General features: G+C 40.6%; 1 protein-coding gene across 2 annotated transcripts in view; it reads left to right on the forward strand.

Annotated features, from left to right (window-relative positions):
- The first annotated feature begins 417 nt into the window (after window positions 1-417).
- ZBTB40 (zinc finger and BTB domain containing 40) overlaps window positions 418-20598 on the forward strand; it is an 84880-nt gene continuing 64699 nt past the window's right edge. For both annotated transcript variants that reach the window (XM_059915745.1, XM_059915750.1), the window contains exon 1: window positions 418-551. The gene's annotated coding sequence lies outside the window, so the exon portion shown is untranslated. The remainder of the gene's footprint in view (window positions 552-20598) is intronic.

Here is a 20598-nt window from a genome sequence, read left to right on the forward strand (position 1 = left end):
TGATACGGGTCTGTTAGCCTATTACGTCCGAGCCAAGCCTCTCCACCAATGAGAATGCGTCTGGGGCGCGGCTCACGTCACGTCTCCGCCTTGCACGTGAACTTGTTTTGGAAAAATGGAAAGAAATCTTTTGTGCCTAATTCTCTGCCGTTGTTTGAGATAAGATCTCAACTTTAGTGCTGCCCGGGCGAGGGAAGGTAGAAACCCATTAGAACTTTCCTAAGGGAGTGTGGGGAGGGGAAGGACTGGTCAAGGGTCAGAGGTCAGAGAAGCGGCTAGCAACGGGTTTGTCCCAGCGTGCTAGCATTGGTGGAGAGCGCGCGCCCCGCCCCCGTGAGGCCCGCCCCCAGCACGTGACTGTGGCGCGCGGGGCAGGCCGGGCCGCCCCCTCCTTGCTTATACCCCTTCCGCGCCGGCCTTAAAATGGCCGCTTGCTGGCGTCTCTGGCGCTGTTGAATGGAGAAAGCTTTATTGTTCCCTTCGGGCAGGAGTGTTCGTGTCCTTTATGGCGCTGTCAATAAAGAACCGCAGTTTGAATCGGTGCTGAACAGGTAACCATAGAAACGGGGCTGGGACTCAGCGTGGAGACCCCTTTTGCAGCTGTGGCCTAAGAGGCGCCCCGAATGAGGGGCGAACAGAGACCCCCTCGGCGTGGCGAAGTCCGCTGCGCTCTGCCAAGTCCCGGCCGTCTCTCCCCGCCCCGGGACGTCTAGCCCTGGGGCGGCCCGCACCCCGAGCGCAGGCTCCGCTGTCGTCTGTGGCGGGGAGAGGCCTCGGGGTCCCGGCCAGGACACTCGGCCGGGCCTAGTCCCCGCTTGGGGCCTGTTCTCCGCCTGGGACCTGCCCTCAACCCTCGTCGCCTGCTACTCGGCGCGATCGGAGGCCACTCCTCGCAGCTGCTTCTCGCACTTTCACCCCTCCTCCCCTCCCGCCAAATCCCGACCCCGGGACCCTGGCAAGTTAGGGTCTTGGGCCAAATCCGCCCCTCACCCCTCCCCCGTTTTTGTCAGCCGGGAGCTAAGAAGGTTTTACATTTTTTTTAATGGCTGTGAAGAATATTTCACATAATTTGTGACAGTTGTATGAAATCAGATTCTGATGTACGTAAATGAAGTTTTATTGGAACACAGCCGTGTTCATGGTTTATGTATTGCCTATGGCTGCTTTCCTTCTACAAGAGCAAAGTTGAGTAGTTGCAACAGATATCTGATGGCTTTGATCCCTTGGCGCACGAAGCCGAAAATGTTTTTGGCCTTTCACAGAAAAACTGTGGCGGCCCCAGCTCTAGACACAAGTACACTGGGTCGGTGTTGTCCTCCAGGGATTCCTCAGGTCCCTTCTCACGGAGTGGGAAACTCTAGTTACAACTGCCCTATGCACCCAGAGCTCTTTATTTGACCAACCACTCTGGCTTCCATTACCTTTTCTGGTCTTATTGGTGTATTATTCAAAATGGAATTGTTTCTCCTACTTTGAATAACAATAATACCATTCTACCGAGCGCCTACGGTAAGCCAGTTGCTTATTTATATTCATACACAGCTTTTTTGTACCAACAACTTTTTAGAAGTGTCCGTGTCTGTTTTGCGTAAGAGGAGGAAGCCCAGGTTCTGAGAGGTTAAGCTGTTTAAGAGTGTAATAGATTATAGGTCTGGCAAATTGAGCTCTTCCCTGGGAGCGCCCTGCCTGGGGACCCATGTCGTTCTGCTTGGACTTCATTCTTTCACATCTCTCAAACTGGGACTATTGGTTCTTCCTTGGAATCGAATCCAAATCTTTGTAGGCTTGTGGAGATTTAATTACAGCCTCAACTGAAAATTTTCTCTACTTGGCTAAATCATCAAACTTCTGCCACACCCCACTTCCTAATTTAGACGTTGTTTTTATTTTTATTTTTTATTTTTAACATCTTCATTGGAGTATAATTGCTTTACAATGGTGTGTTAGTTTCTGCTGTATCACAAAGTGAAGCAGTTGTACGTATACATATATCCCCATATCCCCTCCCTCTTGCGTCTCCCTCCCACCCTCTCTATCCCACCCCTCTAGGTGGTCACAAAGCACGTAGCTGATCTCCCTGTGCTATGCGGCTGCTTCCCACTAGCTATCTGTTTTACATTTGGTAGTGTATATATGTCCATGCCACTCTCTCACTTCTTCCCAGCTTACCCTTCCCCCTCTCCGTGTTCTCAAGTCAGTTCTCTACGTCTGCATCTTTATTCCTGTCCTGCCCCTAGGTTCTTCAGAACCATTTTTTTTTTTTTTAGATTCCATATATATGTGTTAGCATACGGTATTTGTTTTTCTCTTTCTGACTTACTTCACTCTGTATGAGAGACTCTAGGTCCATCCACCTCACTACAGATAGTTCAATTTCGTTTCTTTTTATGGCTGAGTAATATTCCATTGTATATATGTGCCATATCTTTTTTATCCATTCATCTGTCTATGGACACTTAGGTTGCTTCCATGTCCTGGCTATTGTAAATAGTGCTGCAATGAACATTGTGGTACATGACTCTTTTTGAATTATGGTTTTCTCTGGGTATATGCCCAGTAGTGGGATTGCTGGGTCATATGGTAGTTCTGTTTTTAGTTTTTTAAGAAACCTCCATACTGTTCTCCATAGTGGCTGTATCAATTTACATTCCTACCAACAGTGTAAGAGGGTTTCCTTTTCTGCACACCCTCTCCAGCATTTATTTTGTAGACTTTTTGATGATGGCCATTCTGACCGGTGTGAGGTGATACCTCATTGTAGTTTTGACTTGTATATCTCTGATGATTAATGATGTTGAGCATCCTTTCATGGGTTTGTTGGCAATCTGTATATCTTCTTTGGAGACATGTCTATTTAGTAGGCGTTGTTCTTTTATAAGAGTTGTTCCCAAACCTAACTATTCATCACTAATTTAACTAACAAATAGATTCAGAACACCCATGCTTGCATGCATACATTTGTTGAATCATTCAGTATTTGTCGAGCACCTAGAATATACTAGCGATGATTCAAATCCCTGAAAATACAGTGGTGAACAAGATCAATGTAATCTCTGCCCTTCCATGGAATTTAAATTCTGTAGGGGCTTGGACAGGTGGCATATAGGTAAACAAAGATAATTTCATATATAGCTGTCATTGCATCATAATAATAAAATTAGTAGTTAATATTTATTGAGTGATTCCTGTGTGCCAAGGACTTCACTGTGTGCTTTATTTCCATGGCTTATCTTTTAATCCTCACACCAACACCATGACATAGTATTAATATTCCCATTTTAAAGATGAGGAAACAGAGTCAGGAGAGATGACCAAGGTTACATAGCTAATGCATAAGGGAGCTGGGATCTGAACCTAAACTGATCACACTAACCACCCTGAATTATTCCATCTGTTTGTTACCTTTCCTACTAACTTGGGAGGTCTTGAAGGGCAGGGACCACACTTCACCTCTTCTTGTATCAGCTGCTAGCCAGTGCCCACAACCTGGTATTTGGTAAATAGTAAATAAATCCAGGCCATTCACTGAACAAATATTTGAGTGTCTGCTATTTACCAGGCACCAGTGTGGCTATGATTATCAGGGTGAAACATGGACCCAAAACCGAGTGTCTTAACACAGTGAAGAGGTAACAAAGTTACTCCAGATTGTGGCAACAGCTATAAAGCAAATGAAACAGTGTTGACCTGGGAGACCACCTATTAGTACCAGGATAGTCCCCAAAGACCTCTCTTCTGGGTAGTTTAAGCTGAAACTTGTTGAGTGACCAGGATCCAGTCCAAAGGAAGGGAAAGGGGAGAGAATTGGAGAGGAAGAACTTTTCGGTAGGTTCAGAGACTGTGAGCTGGCAAGAACTTGGAGAGTTACAGAACTGAAAGAAGCCAGTGAATGTGTTGTGTTTCACAGTCTTGTGCTCTGAGTCCCGGCCCTGTACCCAGCTTTACTGCTGATAGAGCTGCGTGCTCTTGGGCCAGTTACAGGTTATTGTCTAATTTGTCAAATGTGGATAATGGTACCTTCTCAAAGGATTGTTGTGTGTTTTCTTTTTGTTACACACATATTGCTGAATTCCAATTAGAGAAAACTAACCAAATTTGACCCCAAATGGAAACTTAAAGTGATAAATAATAACAAAAATTCAGAAGTATGTTACAGATGAGGGTGTGTGTGTGTGGGGGGGGGTGTGCATGGGTATATGTGTGTGTGTTTCTATCTTTGGGGGGAGGAGAACAGATCTTATTTTTTTCTTAATGTTTTGTTAAGAGAGGAGCTTTTCCAAATAGGATTTAATTTTTTAAACAAAATTATACAACTGTCTATGGAGAGCGTTTTTCATCATTTTAGTGTTTTAAGCTTGAAACTATTTGTGTTCCTTCATTCTAAGAAAATGATAGGCTTCTTCTAGTTGGTAGTAATTTTAGAATTTGTTTGCAAATGATTTGGGGTTTCCTCTAAAAGTTTTGAAAATAATGTTGCATACTTTAAGCAGAATGTTGCATGCTTTAAAGCAGGTAGACTTTTTGAATAGGTAGAAATAAATGATGATGTTTGGGCTCATGACCGTGCAAAATTACAGAGGCAGTAATAAATTGAGCAAACCATATAGGAAGGTCAGCAGTGTCAAGTTTTGTTTTAAACTGTATCCAGTAACCATATTGCACGTGTCATCAGAAGATGTAATTCAGCCCAGCAAATGGAGCAAGGAACTGGACGGAGAGTGGCATGTTAATGCAATGTTAACCAACAAGCCCTGAATTAAATTGCTATTTTAGGTTTGGGTGGGACCTTCACATTTAAAGTATTGCAGTTTTACTCTGAGATTTGGGTCTGTTGGATTCCAGTAAAGAGTAGGTGGTAACACTAGCTTTGAAGGATAATATAAAACTGCAGGAAGAGCCAGGGCATACCAATTTGTTTTTCAATCTATTTTATTTCAGTTCAAAGCATCATTGCAGACAGGCAGCGCAGGGAAACAAGCCACACTTTGGCAATACTCACCTGCTTTTGGAGATTGAGGAAGACTGGGTATAACCAAAGTGTGGCTTATTTTCCTGGACTATCTATCTGCAAAGGTGCTTTGAACTGAAATAAAACAGATTGAAAAACAAATTGGTATGCCCTGTTGCCTCATACTGAGTATTTACATTACCCTTCTGGAGTACTGCCTGTACCAGCACCCTGGGGGGAAGCGGTGACCCTTCAGCCTCTTTCAACTCTTCAAGAGAGTGAGCTCTTTGATTTTCACAAGGAAACTGAATTGGGATATATTGTTTTCTGGATCTCCAATAGCCTGCCTTCTAAAGCCATCATCTTGATAATGTGGAGAAAGCAAGCTATAACCAAATAGAGGAAAGAATTAAATATTAAGGCATTTAAATTCGGAGATGAGGTTGTCACTTTCTTTAAGTCATGCAGAGGGTGCGGTATTTCATTTGCAGAGAGTGTGCAGTTGTAAGACTCCTACAGCTCTCAAGGGAGAGAAAGGTAGGGAAAGAAAGCTATCTTTCCTTACATTTCCCTAATGTTTTTATTTAACTCCATATCCTCAAAATCATGACATCAAGTATTTCATTTCCATAAAGTAAATACGTTATTGCTGATCCACATCAGCTTGTTAGTCTGGGGTAAATGGTCAAGTTGCAAGGGATCCATGAATCCTTTGAATTTGCCTGCAGATTTGTGTGAATGCCATTTTTTTTTCTGGGAAGAGAGCCCATTACAGGCATAGCTTGGAGATATGACGGGTTCAGTTCCAGACCACTGCAGTAAAGTGAATATTGTAATAAAGCGAGTCACATAGAAAATACTTTATTGCTAAAAAATGCTAACCATCATCTGACAATGCATGGTTGCCACAAACCTTCAATTTGTAAAAATTGTGCACTGTCTTCAAAGCACAATAAAATGGTATTTTATGGTATGCTTGTACTGCAGTCAGGTCTCAGAGGGGTCCTTGACCCTTCAAAAGGTACAGAGCCAACAATGAACATGTAACACCACTGAACTGAAACAGTGAGGAGAATCCCCCTAAAACTAGTACTTTCTATTGCTCTGGGACCTTGACCTCAAAGATGTAAAAGTATCTTTTCTTGCTTTGTTTCCTGTCTAAACTGGTCAAAGATAGTTGAATGTTTGTGTATAATGTAGGCATTCACCCAATGAGGTGCTTCAGGGATACCTTAGAGATCATTGTCGTTATTTTACATGAGACTGGTGAAATGGAGACATGTTGTCTCGACAACCTGGTTAGCAGATGAACGTATTTGTTTCTTCTGACAGGTGAAAGGAAGAGTAGTAGAAGCCCAGTACTTTGGCTCTAGGCATCAGCTTTTTGCAGGTGGAGTCAGTTCCTCAGGGTTAGGAAAGTAGGGTTAAAAGGGAGAGAGGAGGAGAGGGATAGATTCAAGGAAGCAGAGACAGGAGGCGAGGATGCTTCGCCTGCATTTGTCCTGGAGACCCTCTGTGTCTGTGACAGTAGAGCTGCTATTTTGAAACCAAACTTATCTCAGAACTTGTCTAATATTAGGACCTCTGAAAAAGTCAGTTTGTGATGTAATTTCTGGTTTTATTAGTACCCGAAAGGAAAAAAAAAAAGGAAGGAAATATCTTTTAAATCTTTATGTTAGGATATTTTGTAAAAATGTGATCTCAATAGAAAATGGCTTAGGCCAGAGTTTGGCCCGTGTTGTGTTTACCAATTAGTTGCTTACATTTAAACATGAGAGATTTTACATCTGTCTGACCCCTGAAGGTGTTTGCATGAGTGACTTCTGCTATAAGCTCTAGAATCTGGTTCTGGGACATACAATAGGGCATGTTTTATGAAGGAAAGGGCCCAACTAGGTTGAGGGAGATTAGAAACAAAGGATTATAAGTGTGAATAATAGCTTTTGAGGCTCCAAATACTGGTTACTTGACTTTTTTTTTTAATATAAAAAACAAAAATGAACAGTATATGATTCTATTTCTGGCTTTGAGAAAATTTTACAAGAGGTAATCTAACTCTGCAGTTTCATCTGTTTTCTCAGCTTTCTAGGACTGTGGCCTGACAGTTGGGTCTTCCTTCTTGACTCCCTTAGCCCCCTGCCCCCACTAGGGGCTCTGGAAGCAGTGAACTTAGCAGTTTTCTTCCATCCGGTACTTCTCTTGGGTTCCTGGTCTCAGGGGATGGCACCACGGAGCTGCCAGAGACAGAAACCTGGGAGTCATCCAGTGTTCTTCCCCTTCTCTCAACTCTCCACCCGCTTCCACTCCCCACCCACAATGGCACACATTTTTTAGACTGCAAGCCTGTTGATGTCCCCTTTCTCTTTTGGCTAAAGCCACTGTAATCTCTTGTCTTGGATTACTGCCGCAGCAGTCTGTAGCTGGCCAGCCAGCTTTCCACCTTTGTTCCGATCCAATCTATTTTGTGCACTGTTGCCAGTGATCTTTATAAAGCACAGATCGGAACACCTTACTCTCCAGGCTAAAACTCCAAGATGGCTTACCTGCCCTCTGTGTGGTTCCTTGGCATGGCTTGGGCTGCGCTCAAGCCCTGGCTGTGCCCACCTCAAGCCTCAACTCTTAGCGCTTTCTCCACTCCCCTCTTACCCTTCTACTTGAGCGTCAGTCATTAACACTCAATGGGCAACATGGAACTTCACCCTTCCTGGACTGTGGGCCATGCTCTGGGGCTTTCGGGCTGTTCCTTCTCTCTGGATTTCCCTGGCCGTGTTATTAACCAGGCAAGTAGCAATGCTGCTGTCTGTCCTGACCATTAGATTACTGAACGTTGTTTTCGTTTTCTATGTGGTTCCTTTTGTCCTTAGAGTATATGCTATTTGAGTTGTATAGTCAAACACTGTCCTAAAGTCACTTCATGTAATTATTTTCTCTATGTGGTTATGCCACCAACTTGATAAACAGACCCATTTGTTTTAAAACTTAAGAATTGATTTTAAAAATCTAATTTTGTTTTTTTAACTATGAAAACCATTTACATGTTTCCAAGATCAAAACTATACAACAAGGTATATTCATAGAAGTTTTTATTTCATGCCTGACCCTTCTTTTCTGTTTCTCTTGAGTCTTGCTGCCAGAGTTTTGGGGTTTTGTCAGTTTGTTAGGTAAGAAATAACATTTCAGTATAGTTTAATTTTGTTTTCTCCTTTTGTGAGTTACAGAATATCTGCCCAATGTCTGTGGTATAAGTTATAAAAATATTTTTTCCAGTTTGTCACATGCCTGACTTTACATATGTAGTGTTATTGCTATACAAAAGTTTTACATGTTTACATAGTCATAATGATCAGTCTTACAGTGTATTACTTTAGATTTTGAGTCAGAGTTAGGAAGTTTGTGCCACTCTCAACTTATGAGGAACTCATTAATGTTTTCTTCTAGTACATACATGGTTTCACTTTTTTTTTTCTTTTTTCTTTTTTTTTAGTATCTAAGACTGATCCATTTGGAATTTATCTTGGCATTTGGTTTGAGGAAGGATCCAATTTTATCTTTTTTCCAGTGGCCAGCCAGGTGTCCCAGCAGTACTTATTAAAAGCTCTTATCTTTTCTCCACTGATTTGAGATGCTGTCTTTAGCAGATACTAAACTCCTATGTGCATTTGGGTTTCCTACTGGATTTTCTGTTTTGTTCCATTGATTGTCAATTCATATGCCATTACAAAACTATCTTAATTTTAGAGGCTTTGTAATTTGTTTTACTGTCCGGAGGGGCTAGTTTTTTCATATTGCTCCTTTTCAGAGTTTTCCTGGCTGTGTTGCTTGTTTATTCTGCCATATGAGCTGTGTAATAAATTTGCCTAATTTCCAGTGAAACAACTTGATGGTATTTTTACTGAGATTATGTTAAATTTATAAATTAGCTTAGGCAGAACCGACATCTTTATGATGTTGAATATTTCTATCCAAGATCACGGTCTGTCTTTCCATTTGCTCAAGGCTACTTTTGTGATTTTTCAAGAGTATTTTATGTTTTTCCTTATATAAAGTTTGTTTGCTTCTTGCTCAGTTTATTAGACTTTCATTCTTAACTTTTTAAAAAAATAAATAATTCCTTTAAGAATCCCTCCAGAACTTCTCAGAGAAGTTATATACACCCACATACTCAAAAATTTTTGCATATTGTTTCTGGTGGTTCATAGGTACCCTCCTCCAAAAGCCCATCCCATTATATTGTCCCCTCAACACCCCTTCTGTTGTCTGTCTTCCTCTCTTTCCCATTCTCAGTACCTAGCTCTGTGTCCTGCATACTGTAGGCAGTCAGTACATATTTGTTGAATGGAATGAATAAAGCAGTAAGGGGAAAAGCAAAGTGAATAAAAGAGTGAGAAGCCTATAAGAGCTATATTTGGGAAGGTTTTCCTTGCACAGTTGCTCCTAAGTCTGCAGTCTGTAGCCTTAATTCACTGATTCATAGCATTTTGCTCTCCTCCTTATCCCCATCCCAGAACTTAAAAAATACCATGTTGATAATAATAGTTAGCATTTAATGAACACCTAAAAAGTGCCAGGCACTGTACTAAGTGTTTTACACAATTTCTTGTAATCCTCACAGCAACTAAGCAATAGATACTATTATCCCCATTTAAAAAATTGTTATGGAAATTTCAAACATAAAAGTGAGAATAGCATTATGAGCTCCCATATACATGTTCACTCATTTTGCACTTGAGAAAACAGGTTTTGAAAGATTAAGTAACTCAAGGTTACAGAGCTAAAGTCAGGTGTAGAACCCAACTCTTTTTAGCTCCTTATTAAGATTGTTTTTAAAATTTTAAACTCCAGCTGGCCAGGGAAAAGCAGAAGCAAGGGAGATGGTCAAGAGCTACTCTTCTAAACTTTAACTGGTAGTAGTATTATATTAGTCTTCCCTTCTAATTCACATCACAAATATTTCCCTCACTTCTACTGTTTGCAAACAGTAATCCCTCCTCTCTCTCCCTCTTTATTGCTTCTCTTATGTTCTCTGCTTTTGCTCTGCCTTCTCTTTATCTAGTTTTATTAGTGCAATCTGATCTTAGTTCATTTTTAAAGGCCTGTCACTGTTTTGAGTACCCAGCTCCTAGCATGCTGTTGGGAACATAGTAAGAACTTATAAATTTAAACAACAGTGACACTTGCTGCTCTTATTCATTTAGCCCGTAGGTTTGGTACGGCACTATAACTTCTGAATGATGCTCAGAAGCCCTGGCAGTCATTAAATTTGACCACCTAGACGCAAGCTGCTCTTATAGCTGGTACTCTGCTGTCAACTGCCCTCAGTTCCGGTCAGATTTAAACCAGAGGGAGACTTTCTAAGGTCAAAGTCCAAGACAGCAGAATAATTGGCCCCTAGAGTTCTGGATTTTTTTTTTCCTGGGCAGCAGAAAATGAAGATTTCCATGTATTTCTTTGAACACTTTTGAGCAAACCCTATGGTATCCCATAAGCTCTTTCCAAACGTTAAAGACAATAGAGAAGTTATCCTCTTTTGCTTTTTTTTTTTTTAATGTTAGTTCCTTAAGTTAACCTTCTTGTCATAATCCCTGGTGATGGATGGGAGAAAGATAGAGATGAAAATAATTCCCACTTCTTCAAAGGCAAGAGAAAAAGCCTACAGTACTAAGGGGAGAGGAGAATGGAGTTCATGTATGAAATATACACAGAAGTGTCCTGAAGGCTGGGTGATCTGAGTAGGGTAATAGGACAGTCACACAGGAAGTTGGGGCTCCATAGACTCTTCAGTGCTTCTGCTGCTTAACCAGAATGTAGAAGAAAGAGAAAAACAAATACAGTATGCTAACACATATATATATGTAATCTAAGGAAAAAAAAAAAGTCATGAAGAACCTAGTGGTAAGACAGACGGGAATAAAGACACAGACCTACTAGAGAATGGACTTGAGGATATGGGGAGGGGGAAGGGTAAGCTGTGACAAAGTGAGAGAGTGGCATGGACACATATACACTGCCAAACGTAAAATAGATAGCTAGTGGGAAGCAACCGCATAGCACAGGGAGATCAGCTACGTGCTTTGTGACCACCTAGAGGGGTGGGAGGGAGACGCAAGAGGGAGGGGATATGGGGATATATGTATACGTACAGCTGATTCACTTTGTTATAAAGCAGAAACTAACACACCATTGTAAAGCAATTATACTCCAATAAAGATGTTAAAAAAAAAAAAAGAAAAGAAGGATTTTAAGCTGAACGTGGTCTCTTCTTCCCAGCTGTGCCATAAACTCCTTGAGAGCAGGGAGTTTGCTGATTTCTTCTCTGTGTAGTTCGAAGCCAGTTAAGGCCATTTGGCTGAGCTCAGTAAAGATCTGCTGGACAGACAAGCACACACTGTCCACTGACTAGGCTGGGAAATGGGTCTTGGAGCTTTGCTGGGACGGCATGGGCTCCACATCCCCCAGTGGCACTGTTACCACCTGTATGGCCTTGGACAAGTCAGGGGGCCAGAGTAATGTGTGTATGGTGCCTCATATAGCGGGGAATAAGTAGGCTCTCAATCAAGGTCATCTGTTCTTCCTTAAAAACTACTTCATTTACCGTGTATCTTTGCACTGCCTCTGAACAGAGAAGTTACCAAAAAAGCAGGAGAATGACTCAAGGATCAGGAGCTTCACTGCTTTTTAAATTCTTAAGCTTGGGCAATATCCAGTGGTAAAGGTTCCGGCTCCAGAGTCAGACAGCATGGGTTCATTTACTGACTGTGCTGCTCACTGGCTTTATGATTTGGGGCAAGTCATTTAATCTCTCTAGGTCTCCACTTTCTCAGTTAAAGTGGAGTTAATAATAGTAACTACCTCCCAGGTTTTGCAAAAATTATATAAGAGCACCCATGCAAAATGCTTGTCACAGTGTCGGGGATATAATAAATCTTCATAAAATGTTAGCTCCCATTGTTAGGTTGCTGCCTTAACCCTTCCAAACTATGTCTTTCTTTTCCCCCTTTCCATAATGTCTTCCTCATTGCTTTCCACCTAAAAAATATATATCTGAGTCATAGTTAACAGAAGAGTCTGATTTCTGTTATTAGTGAACTGGAAGATCTTAAAACACTTCTCAGGGCCTCGGTTTCTTCATCTACAAATGAGAGAATTGGAGCAGGTGATTTCAAAAGTTCTTTGTATGTCCTATTGATTTTCAGTGAGTTAAAGGCTTTGTGTGAAATCTCTCACATTGTATAGTCCAGCATGCTGTTATGAGAGGCCTAACCCTCTCCCTTTCCTAGCTTGACTCAGCTGTGAAACTAGCAATGTGATTGTCTATAAATTCTTTTTAAAAAATTATGTAATATTTGACATACAGTATATAGAAGATACATATGTAACTTATATAAGTGATGAGGCAGAGTGATTAAAAACAAGTATATCAGACTTCCCTGGTGGTCAGTGGTTAAGAATCCGCCTGCCAATGCAGGGAACACGGGTTGGATCCCTGATCCGGGAAGATCCCACATGCTGCAGAGCAGCTAAGCCCGTGCGCCACAACTACTGAGCCTGCGCTCTAGAGCCTGCGAGCCACAACTACTGAAGCCCACGCACCTAGAGCCCGTGCTCCACAATGAGAAGCCGCCGCAATGAGAAGCCTGCACACTGCAACAAAAAGTAGTCCCCTCTCGCTGCAACTAGAGAAAGCCTATGTGCAGCAACGAAGACCCAACGCAGCCATAAATAAATATTTAAAAAAACGAAAAACAGTTTAATCTGTGAACTGATCACACAGCCCAAAACTGTGAAAACAAATATTTTGGCAGGTGTATTTTTATGCTTCCTTTTAACATTTAATGAATATTTACAATGTTACAGGAAATGCCCTTCATGTGCATTGACTCACTAACAGAGGCTTATTAATGCTTACAACTACTCCATGAGATAAAGCTAATATTATCCCCATTTTACATATGAGGAAACTGAGGCCCAGAGAGATAAGCAACTTGCCTAAAGTTGTATAGCTGGTAAGAGAGGCAGAGCTGTGATTCACCTGCTGGCGAGCTGTCTCTACAGCCTGTGCCCTAAACCTTTACTGTTAAGCACACAGCCTCCGGAGTCACAAGGCCTGTTTTGGTATTCTTCAGTTTCTTGAGCTCTTTACTTTTACATTAGATGGGTATCTTTGATTTTGGAATTTGCTACTGTGTGGTTGAGATTTATTCCCCCCTGAAGAAAAGTGTATTATAATCAGATTGGTGAAAACTCAGAACTCATCCACATTTTCAGGTCAGGACAGAAGTGTCAGTGATGAAGCCAAGGGTCTTTTGTAACACCTAAGAGGTTGAATGTGAAAGCTCTGAAGTGATGATTGCTTGTTGAGAGTCTTGACTGCAGGATGGAAGAGTCGGCATTAGGTGCCATGCAGTCACAATCCCCAGCCACTCATTAGATGAATATGTTGCTCAGGAGATTTTGCAGTTTGGCCTGTGAAGAGTCATCGGTGATGAACTACTGGACCAGAGCAGCATGGCCTGGAAAGGCAGGGGAAAGGCAGATAAGTCTCTCAAAGCCTCCTTCCATTATAATAGCCTTGAAAAATTGCTTGTTTCTATGAATTAGACAAAAGGTAAGAGAACACAAGCAGTTTGTTATGCCAAACAGTTTGATGTTTTGCCTCATTGTTTTGAACACCTCAAAAGAAGAGTTTCATTAGAGATTGAGAGAATCTGGAAAAAAATTAGTTGAATGTAATGGTTATTATAGGCTTATCAAGAATCAGATGCTAGCTGCCAGTTTTGAGACGTGAAAAACAACCTTTCTAGTGGTCCTTAATCTCCTGTCTCTACCTCCTTGAGAATATGGTGGTGAGGTGGTGGTAGTGATGATCATGATGACGATGACGCTGACGCTGATGCTGATGCCGGCAGCTAGCAGCTCATCAGTTTATTGAGCACTTGCTGTGTCCCCAGCATATGATGCTGGTGCTTTAGCTGTGTTTATTCATTTAATCTTCCAACAACCCAGTGAGAGAGGTACTATTATTACCCCTATTTTGTAGATGAGGAAACTATGCCCCATGGAGTTTAGGCGATTTTCCCAAGGTCACGCTTTGTAATTGGGCATTCAAGCTTCACACTCAGGTAGTCTGGCTCTAGCTCCAGCCTTTAACCACTGAGCTACACTGCTGCTCATGACCTGTCTCCCAGAAAGTGTGCAGTTGAATAACACTGTGTGTCCAGTAACTTAAAGAGCATTATAGATGCCTCTTCCCCTTCCCAGTCCATGGACTTGGGTTCAGACCCCACCATAGGGTTATGTAAATTCCTTGTGGGCAGAGATTATATCTTATTTAACTTTGCTTGGTACATGGTAGGAGCTAAATAAATGTCTAATGAGGGTATAGTATGTTGCAAATGACACTAGCTTTGAAGCCAGACAAACCTACCTGGGTTTTTTAATTTGCAGGTTATAAAAATAATGCATGTTTACTGTAGAAAAAATTTGAAATATATGAAGAAGAAAATAAGTCCCCCATAGTGATACTACCTAGGGATAACCACTATTAGCATTTTAATATATTTTCTGTTTTTTTCAATGTAAATGTATATATGCATGTACATATATTTTTAAACCAAGTTGGAATTATATATACAGTTGCATCCTGTTTTTTTTTTCCTTTTAGTATGTTGAGAGCATTTCACCACATTATTAAACATCTTCAAGAGCCTAATTAAAAATTTTTTATTTAGATATAATTCACATACTATACAATTTACTGTTTTAAAGTGTACAATTCAAAGTCTGTGTAACTATCACCACTTTCTAATTCTAGATCATTTTCATCACTCCAAAAAAAAACCCCATACCCATTAGCATTCACTCCCTAATCCTCCTCCCAACATCTAGCAATCACTAATCTTTCTGTCTCTATGGATTTGCCTATTCTAGACATTTTATATAAAGGGGATCATACCCTATGTGGCCTTTTGTGTCTGGCTTCTTTAACTTAGCATGTTTTCAAGGTTTACCCATGTTTGTAGCACTATCATTATTCCATTCCTTTTTATGACTGAATAATATTCCATTGTCTGGATAAACACAATTTTGTTTGTCCATTTATCAGTTGATGGACGCTTGAGTTGTTTCCACTTTTTGGCTGTTATGTATAATGCTGGCAGTGAACATTAATGTACAAGTTTTTGTGTAGACATATGTTTTCATTTCTCTTGGGTCTATACCTAGGAGTGGAATTGCTGGGTCTGTATTTAACTTTTTGAGGAACTGACAAACTATTTTTCACAGTGGGGCTACCATTTTACATTCCCACCAGCGACATATAGGATTTTCAGTTTCTCCACATCCTCAGCAATGCTTGTACTTTTTGTTTGTTTGTTTGATTTATTATAGCATCCTAGTAGGTGTGGAGTGATATCTCATTGTGGTTTTGATCTGCATTTCCCAGTGACTACTGATGTTGAGCATTTTTCATGTGCTTATTTGCCATTTTTTATATCTTCTTTGGAGAGATATCTGTGCAGATCCTTTGCCCATTTTAAAATTGGTATATTTGTCCTTTTATTGTTGAGTTGTAAGAGTTCTGAATACCTTATTCTGATATACTGTGTTTATATATTCTGGATACCAGACCCTTATCAGTTATATGATTTGTGAATATTTGTTCCCATTTTGTGGATTGTCTTTTTACTTTCATGATAGTGTCCTTTGATACACAGAAGTTTTTAAATTTGATGAAGTCCAATTTATTTTTTTTCCTTTGGTTACTTGTGCTGTAGGTACCATATAGAAAGCCTGATTTTTAATGGCTACATGATATTCTATAATATGTCTGTATACCATGTTTACTTTAAAAATCTCATACATCTAAGTTTCCAGTTTTTTACCATTAAATCTATTGCTCTGAATACAGTGTGCATAAATATTTTATTATATCTCTAATTATTATTTCTTTATAGATAGATACTTAGAAGTGGGTCTGAAGGAATAAACATTAACAATTTTTTTTCTTCTAATATCATAGGATTCTCATTCTTTTTTTAATCTGTAATTATACAACTGATATATATTACAGATATATTCTGTAAAACACATCCTGGTAAAACATTCAAACAGTGCACGTGAAGTATATCCTCCTCAGTACCCCCAAATTCTCATGTCCCTCTCCAAGGACATTTTTTATACCTCTAGATGAGCAGATTACTTACTAGATTACTTCCCTGAATGATTTTTACCAGTTTACACTCCCATCAGCACTGTGTAGGTACCTCATTGCTCCCTTCCCTGCCTTATTAATGCACATATTATTTTTATCATAATAGCTAACACTTATTGAGCATTTACTGTTGACAGGCACTTTGCTAAAACATTTAAGATGCATTATCTCATTTCATCTTCGCACCAAAACTGTAAAGACGTTAAGGCTCACGGTGATTAAAGTGACCTGCCCAGGGTCACTGAGTAAATGTCCAAGTTAGGCTTCAAACCAAAGTCTGCTAAATCAGAGTCCATGGTCTAAAACCACTGCTTCCCAATGAAATATTGTCATTGAAAACTTCTCCAATTTGCTTGCCCCTAAATAGTATTAATGTTTTAATTTGTATTTCTTTATTCATCAGGGTGAACTTTTTATTGGATTATTGACTGTTTATTTCTTTTATGAATTATCTGTTTTTCTTTGTCCATTAAAAAAATTTAAATGTTAATTTTTTTCTTATTTTTGTATCATCTTTCTACTCTAATATTAACTGCTTATTTTTCACTTCATATGACATGAAGTGTTCACTGGTTTATCATTTATCTTTTAATTTTGTTAGTGGTGGTTTTTTGGGAAGTTTTCATTTATATGTAGTCAAATCTATTGATCACTTGTAAATTTATTGTTTCCTTTATGCATAGAAAGGCATTCTCCATCCTGACCTTAGTTAAGTTATTCATGAATATATTATCTTTTAAATATCTTAAATCGTTACTTAAATTGTTTTTTTTTTTTTTTTTTTGATGTGGACCATTTTTAAAGTCTTTATTGAGTTTGTTACAATATTGCTTCTGTTTTGTGTTTTGGTTTTTTGGCTGGGAGGCATGTGGGATCTTAGCTCCCCAACCAGGGATCAAACCATACCCCCTGCACTGGAAGGCGAAATCTTAACCACTGGGCCGCCAGGGAAGTCCCTTGTTTTTGTTGTTTTTGTTAAGTCATAAACCTCCCTTATAGTTCTACTAATGACAGTGGATTGGGAAATTTGCAATCATATATTCCCTGAGATACTTTTGGGCAGTTTTATGGCTTGAGGATAATTATTTTCTCATTGAAAGATCTATCAATGACTGATATTTAATCAACATTCAAAGAAAAAGATAGTAAACCATATAACACGCCTGGTGCTAGTGGCTGCCAGTCTGTCAGATACATAGGAAGCCCTCCCCACTGAGGGCCTGTTGTATATACTTAGGAGTTTGGTACTTTGGTTCAGGTGCTAGCTTGAAAGACCAGAAACCTGGGTCCTGGGTCTGGCCCTACCATTGCCTAGATACGTGACTTGCCATGTCACTGAATTTCTTTCAGTTTCTTCATCTGGAAAATGAGTGGGCTGAATTACATAGTCTCTACAGATAATTCTAGTTGCAAAATTCTCTGATTTTTATTATCCTTCTGATCAGGAATCATTCATGTTTGTGATTGATAAATAATTTTTTTTTAAAGTTTTAGTGATCTGTGGCAGAGTGGCCTGAAGGAATGCAGAGTAATAGGTGGAAGAAGTGCATGGGAGGAAGGAAGGAGGAGGTGAGCGGACCAAGGGAGAAGGAGTAAGGACTGAATCTGGTACAGTGGTGTCAGGCAGATGACCCAGATGGAAGTTAGAAGGTGGATAAGTTCGGAGTTGAGCGCTTCATTGGGCTTAGGCTCCTTGAAGGAGGAATAGTTCTGATCTGCTGTGGATAGAGGTTTGGAGCACCGGATGAAAAGCCTGAGGGCGGGAGCAACCAGAGGGCACTCCTTACATTCTGAGAGACTGAAAAATTAGCATGTGGTCAGTGCTATTAGTTAGGTGCACAAGGTCACCTCAAAGACAAAGCTAAGTTTAACTGTATCAGAAGAGAGGCTGGAGCCTCAGAAGAGTCCAGGAACTTGGTATTGGAAAGGACAAGACAGAATGTCAGTTGGCAGTGCCCATGCAGTGGACATTGACCCTCAGACTCTACCTGCCCAGTCTGGGGCCCAAGCATTTGCTTCCATGGCAAAGACAGATGCACCAGGCCACCACTGAATGTTGAGATATGTAGTCTCTTCTGTGATTCCTAAAAGGCTTTCTGATTATACTTGACCTTGCCGCTGGAATTTTTTCACAGATGACTGCAGAGAGTAGGCATATTTTACTAATAAATGAACTAATAAATTGACTTTCTGATTTATATTTCTTCTCTTTTACAATAAGTTTAGACAGTACTATCCAAACTCCCCAAGTCTGATTAATTTTGAGACTTTTACAGGATAGGGTGTTTGTATCTATGAGGTTGATAACCAAACTAGACCTTTGGTAAATTAAGTTCAAGCCGTCGAGGAAAGTCTCTTGCCAGTCCCTTCCTGGCAAGCCAGCTGGCCTGTTCCAATAGCACTGTTTCCCAGATACGCATTTCCATCCATCTTTTAGCAGAGACCAGCAAAAGACATGGCATCTCAAATGCAGGTGATCCTGTCAGGGCATCTAGCCGCACATCTCTGTCTGTGAGAGGAGTTGAGGAATGATAGCACTGAGCCCAGAAATCCTCTCAAGACTAAGGTAGTAATTAAGAACAGGGAGCCAGGTAGATCTGCATTTGAGCTTTGCTCTAACTTAATACCTGTATGGTCTTGGGCAAGTTGCATAACCTTTTTGGACATTAGTTTCCTCATCTGTGTATTAGGGATAATAATGGTGTCTACCTCATAGGGATGTTTGGGGAGTTAAGTGGGAAAATGTATGGACAGAGCTTAGAACAAATGCTGAACATCATTACCATCATAGAGTAGTTAATGACCTTGCCAAAGGCATTCAAGAGATTCAAGGATAGGAAAAAGAGCAGAGATCAGTGGATTGGGCAAAAAACGATGTTTTAATCACCTCCTCTTCACCTCGTTGATGAGGGAGGGATTCCTACCCTAGGGTTGTGGGGATGGCTAAGCACACAACATTGGACACTGGCAGATGAGACTGAAAGCAGTTTATACTCACAGCCCCAGAGGAGGACACAGAGGGTGTACTCAGGAGCAGAGTTAACAACCAGGGGCTGTGGGAGGCAGGCTTGTAGTATGAAGAAGGCGGGTGCTTTCTGGTTTATGCCAGAGGATGTGATTGGCTTGTTTGAATAATTTTGGGGGCTGGCAGGGAACTGAAACCCACTACCCAGGAATAAACAGGAACAGTGCCTGGCCCCTCTGATAAGGAGGATTGTTTGGCTAGGGGACCTTGTCCATGGGAGCAGAATGGGTACTGGAATTTGTGGTAAGGACATTTGAGGCCTTCTTGATTTTACCAGCTGTCAAGGCAGCACATAATATTAAGCCTTAATCTTTAGACTTTATACCACCAAAGAGAAGATAGGCCTTGAAATGCTGTTCGATACAGCTTTTAGGGGATCTGGGTATGGAACGCTATGGAAGACAAGCAGAGTTGTTCTGTTCTGTGGGGGAAGACAGATGGGCGTAGTAGTTAGAATGGAAATGTCACAGTAGGTCATATATGGTGTCATGAGCCCAGATCTCTTCACTGTGTCCAGTTCAGCATACATTTATTGATTGGCTGTACCATCCTAGGACCTGCCAGGGCTTAACCAGGTTCAGTTGACCACTTTAGATCAGGAACAGTTTGACCTCCATTTACTTTGGCAGCAGCCAGGGAAGCTTGTCTAGCCCTGGAAGTCCGGGTTGCTGGAATGCATTCTAAAGGAGTTTTGGTTGGTGCCAGGCCACAGAGCTATTCACCTAAGGCCTGGTTATTAGAATCCTCCGTATTTTGTAGGTTTTATTCTTAAAGCTGTTCTGACTGGAGCAAGGGCAGGTGCAAAAGGGAAGGTTTTGAGGATGACTTGGAACTTTTTAGAGGTGAAGGGTTGCTTAAAACATATTTGATAATAATTAGATGTGAAAAAATGTGATTTGAGAACAGGCAATGTTGTATAGTGCTTTGCTATTCAGAGAGGATTCCTTGGACTATCAACATCTGAGTCAACCCAGAGCTTATTAGAAATGCAGAATTCAGATCCCACTGCAGACCTCCTGGATCAGAATCTTTTCTTTGACAAGATCCCCAGGTGATTCTTATGCACACTAAAGTATGAGAAACTGTTCTAGTGGGTAGAAGAGCATGAGCTTTAAAAGGCTCAGTTAGACTGGATTAAAATCTCAGTTCCTAAAAAAAAAAAAAAAAAACAACTCAGTTCCTCTACTGACTTTGTATGTGATCTTGGGCCTGTTCCTTAACCCCTCCACTGTTGGGACTTAATTATAAATTGGGTTTAACTGTCTTGCTGGGTTATTAGTATTAAAGGGGGTAACATGTAAAATGTGCTTATTAGTAGCTCTTGTGATTATTTGATAAATAATATCTTTGATAGAATATGAAAAGAGAGAGCAGGATACCATTACGGCTAACTCTGTTCACGAGACATGAATTGGT

The sequence above is a fragment of the Balaenoptera ricei genome, chromosome 1, assembly GCF_028023285.1.
Source record: "Balaenoptera ricei isolate mBalRic1 chromosome 1, mBalRic1.hap2, whole genome shotgun sequence".
In the NCBI taxonomy this organism is placed as follows: domain Eukaryota; kingdom Metazoa; phylum Chordata; class Mammalia; order Artiodactyla; family Balaenopteridae; genus Balaenoptera; species Balaenoptera ricei.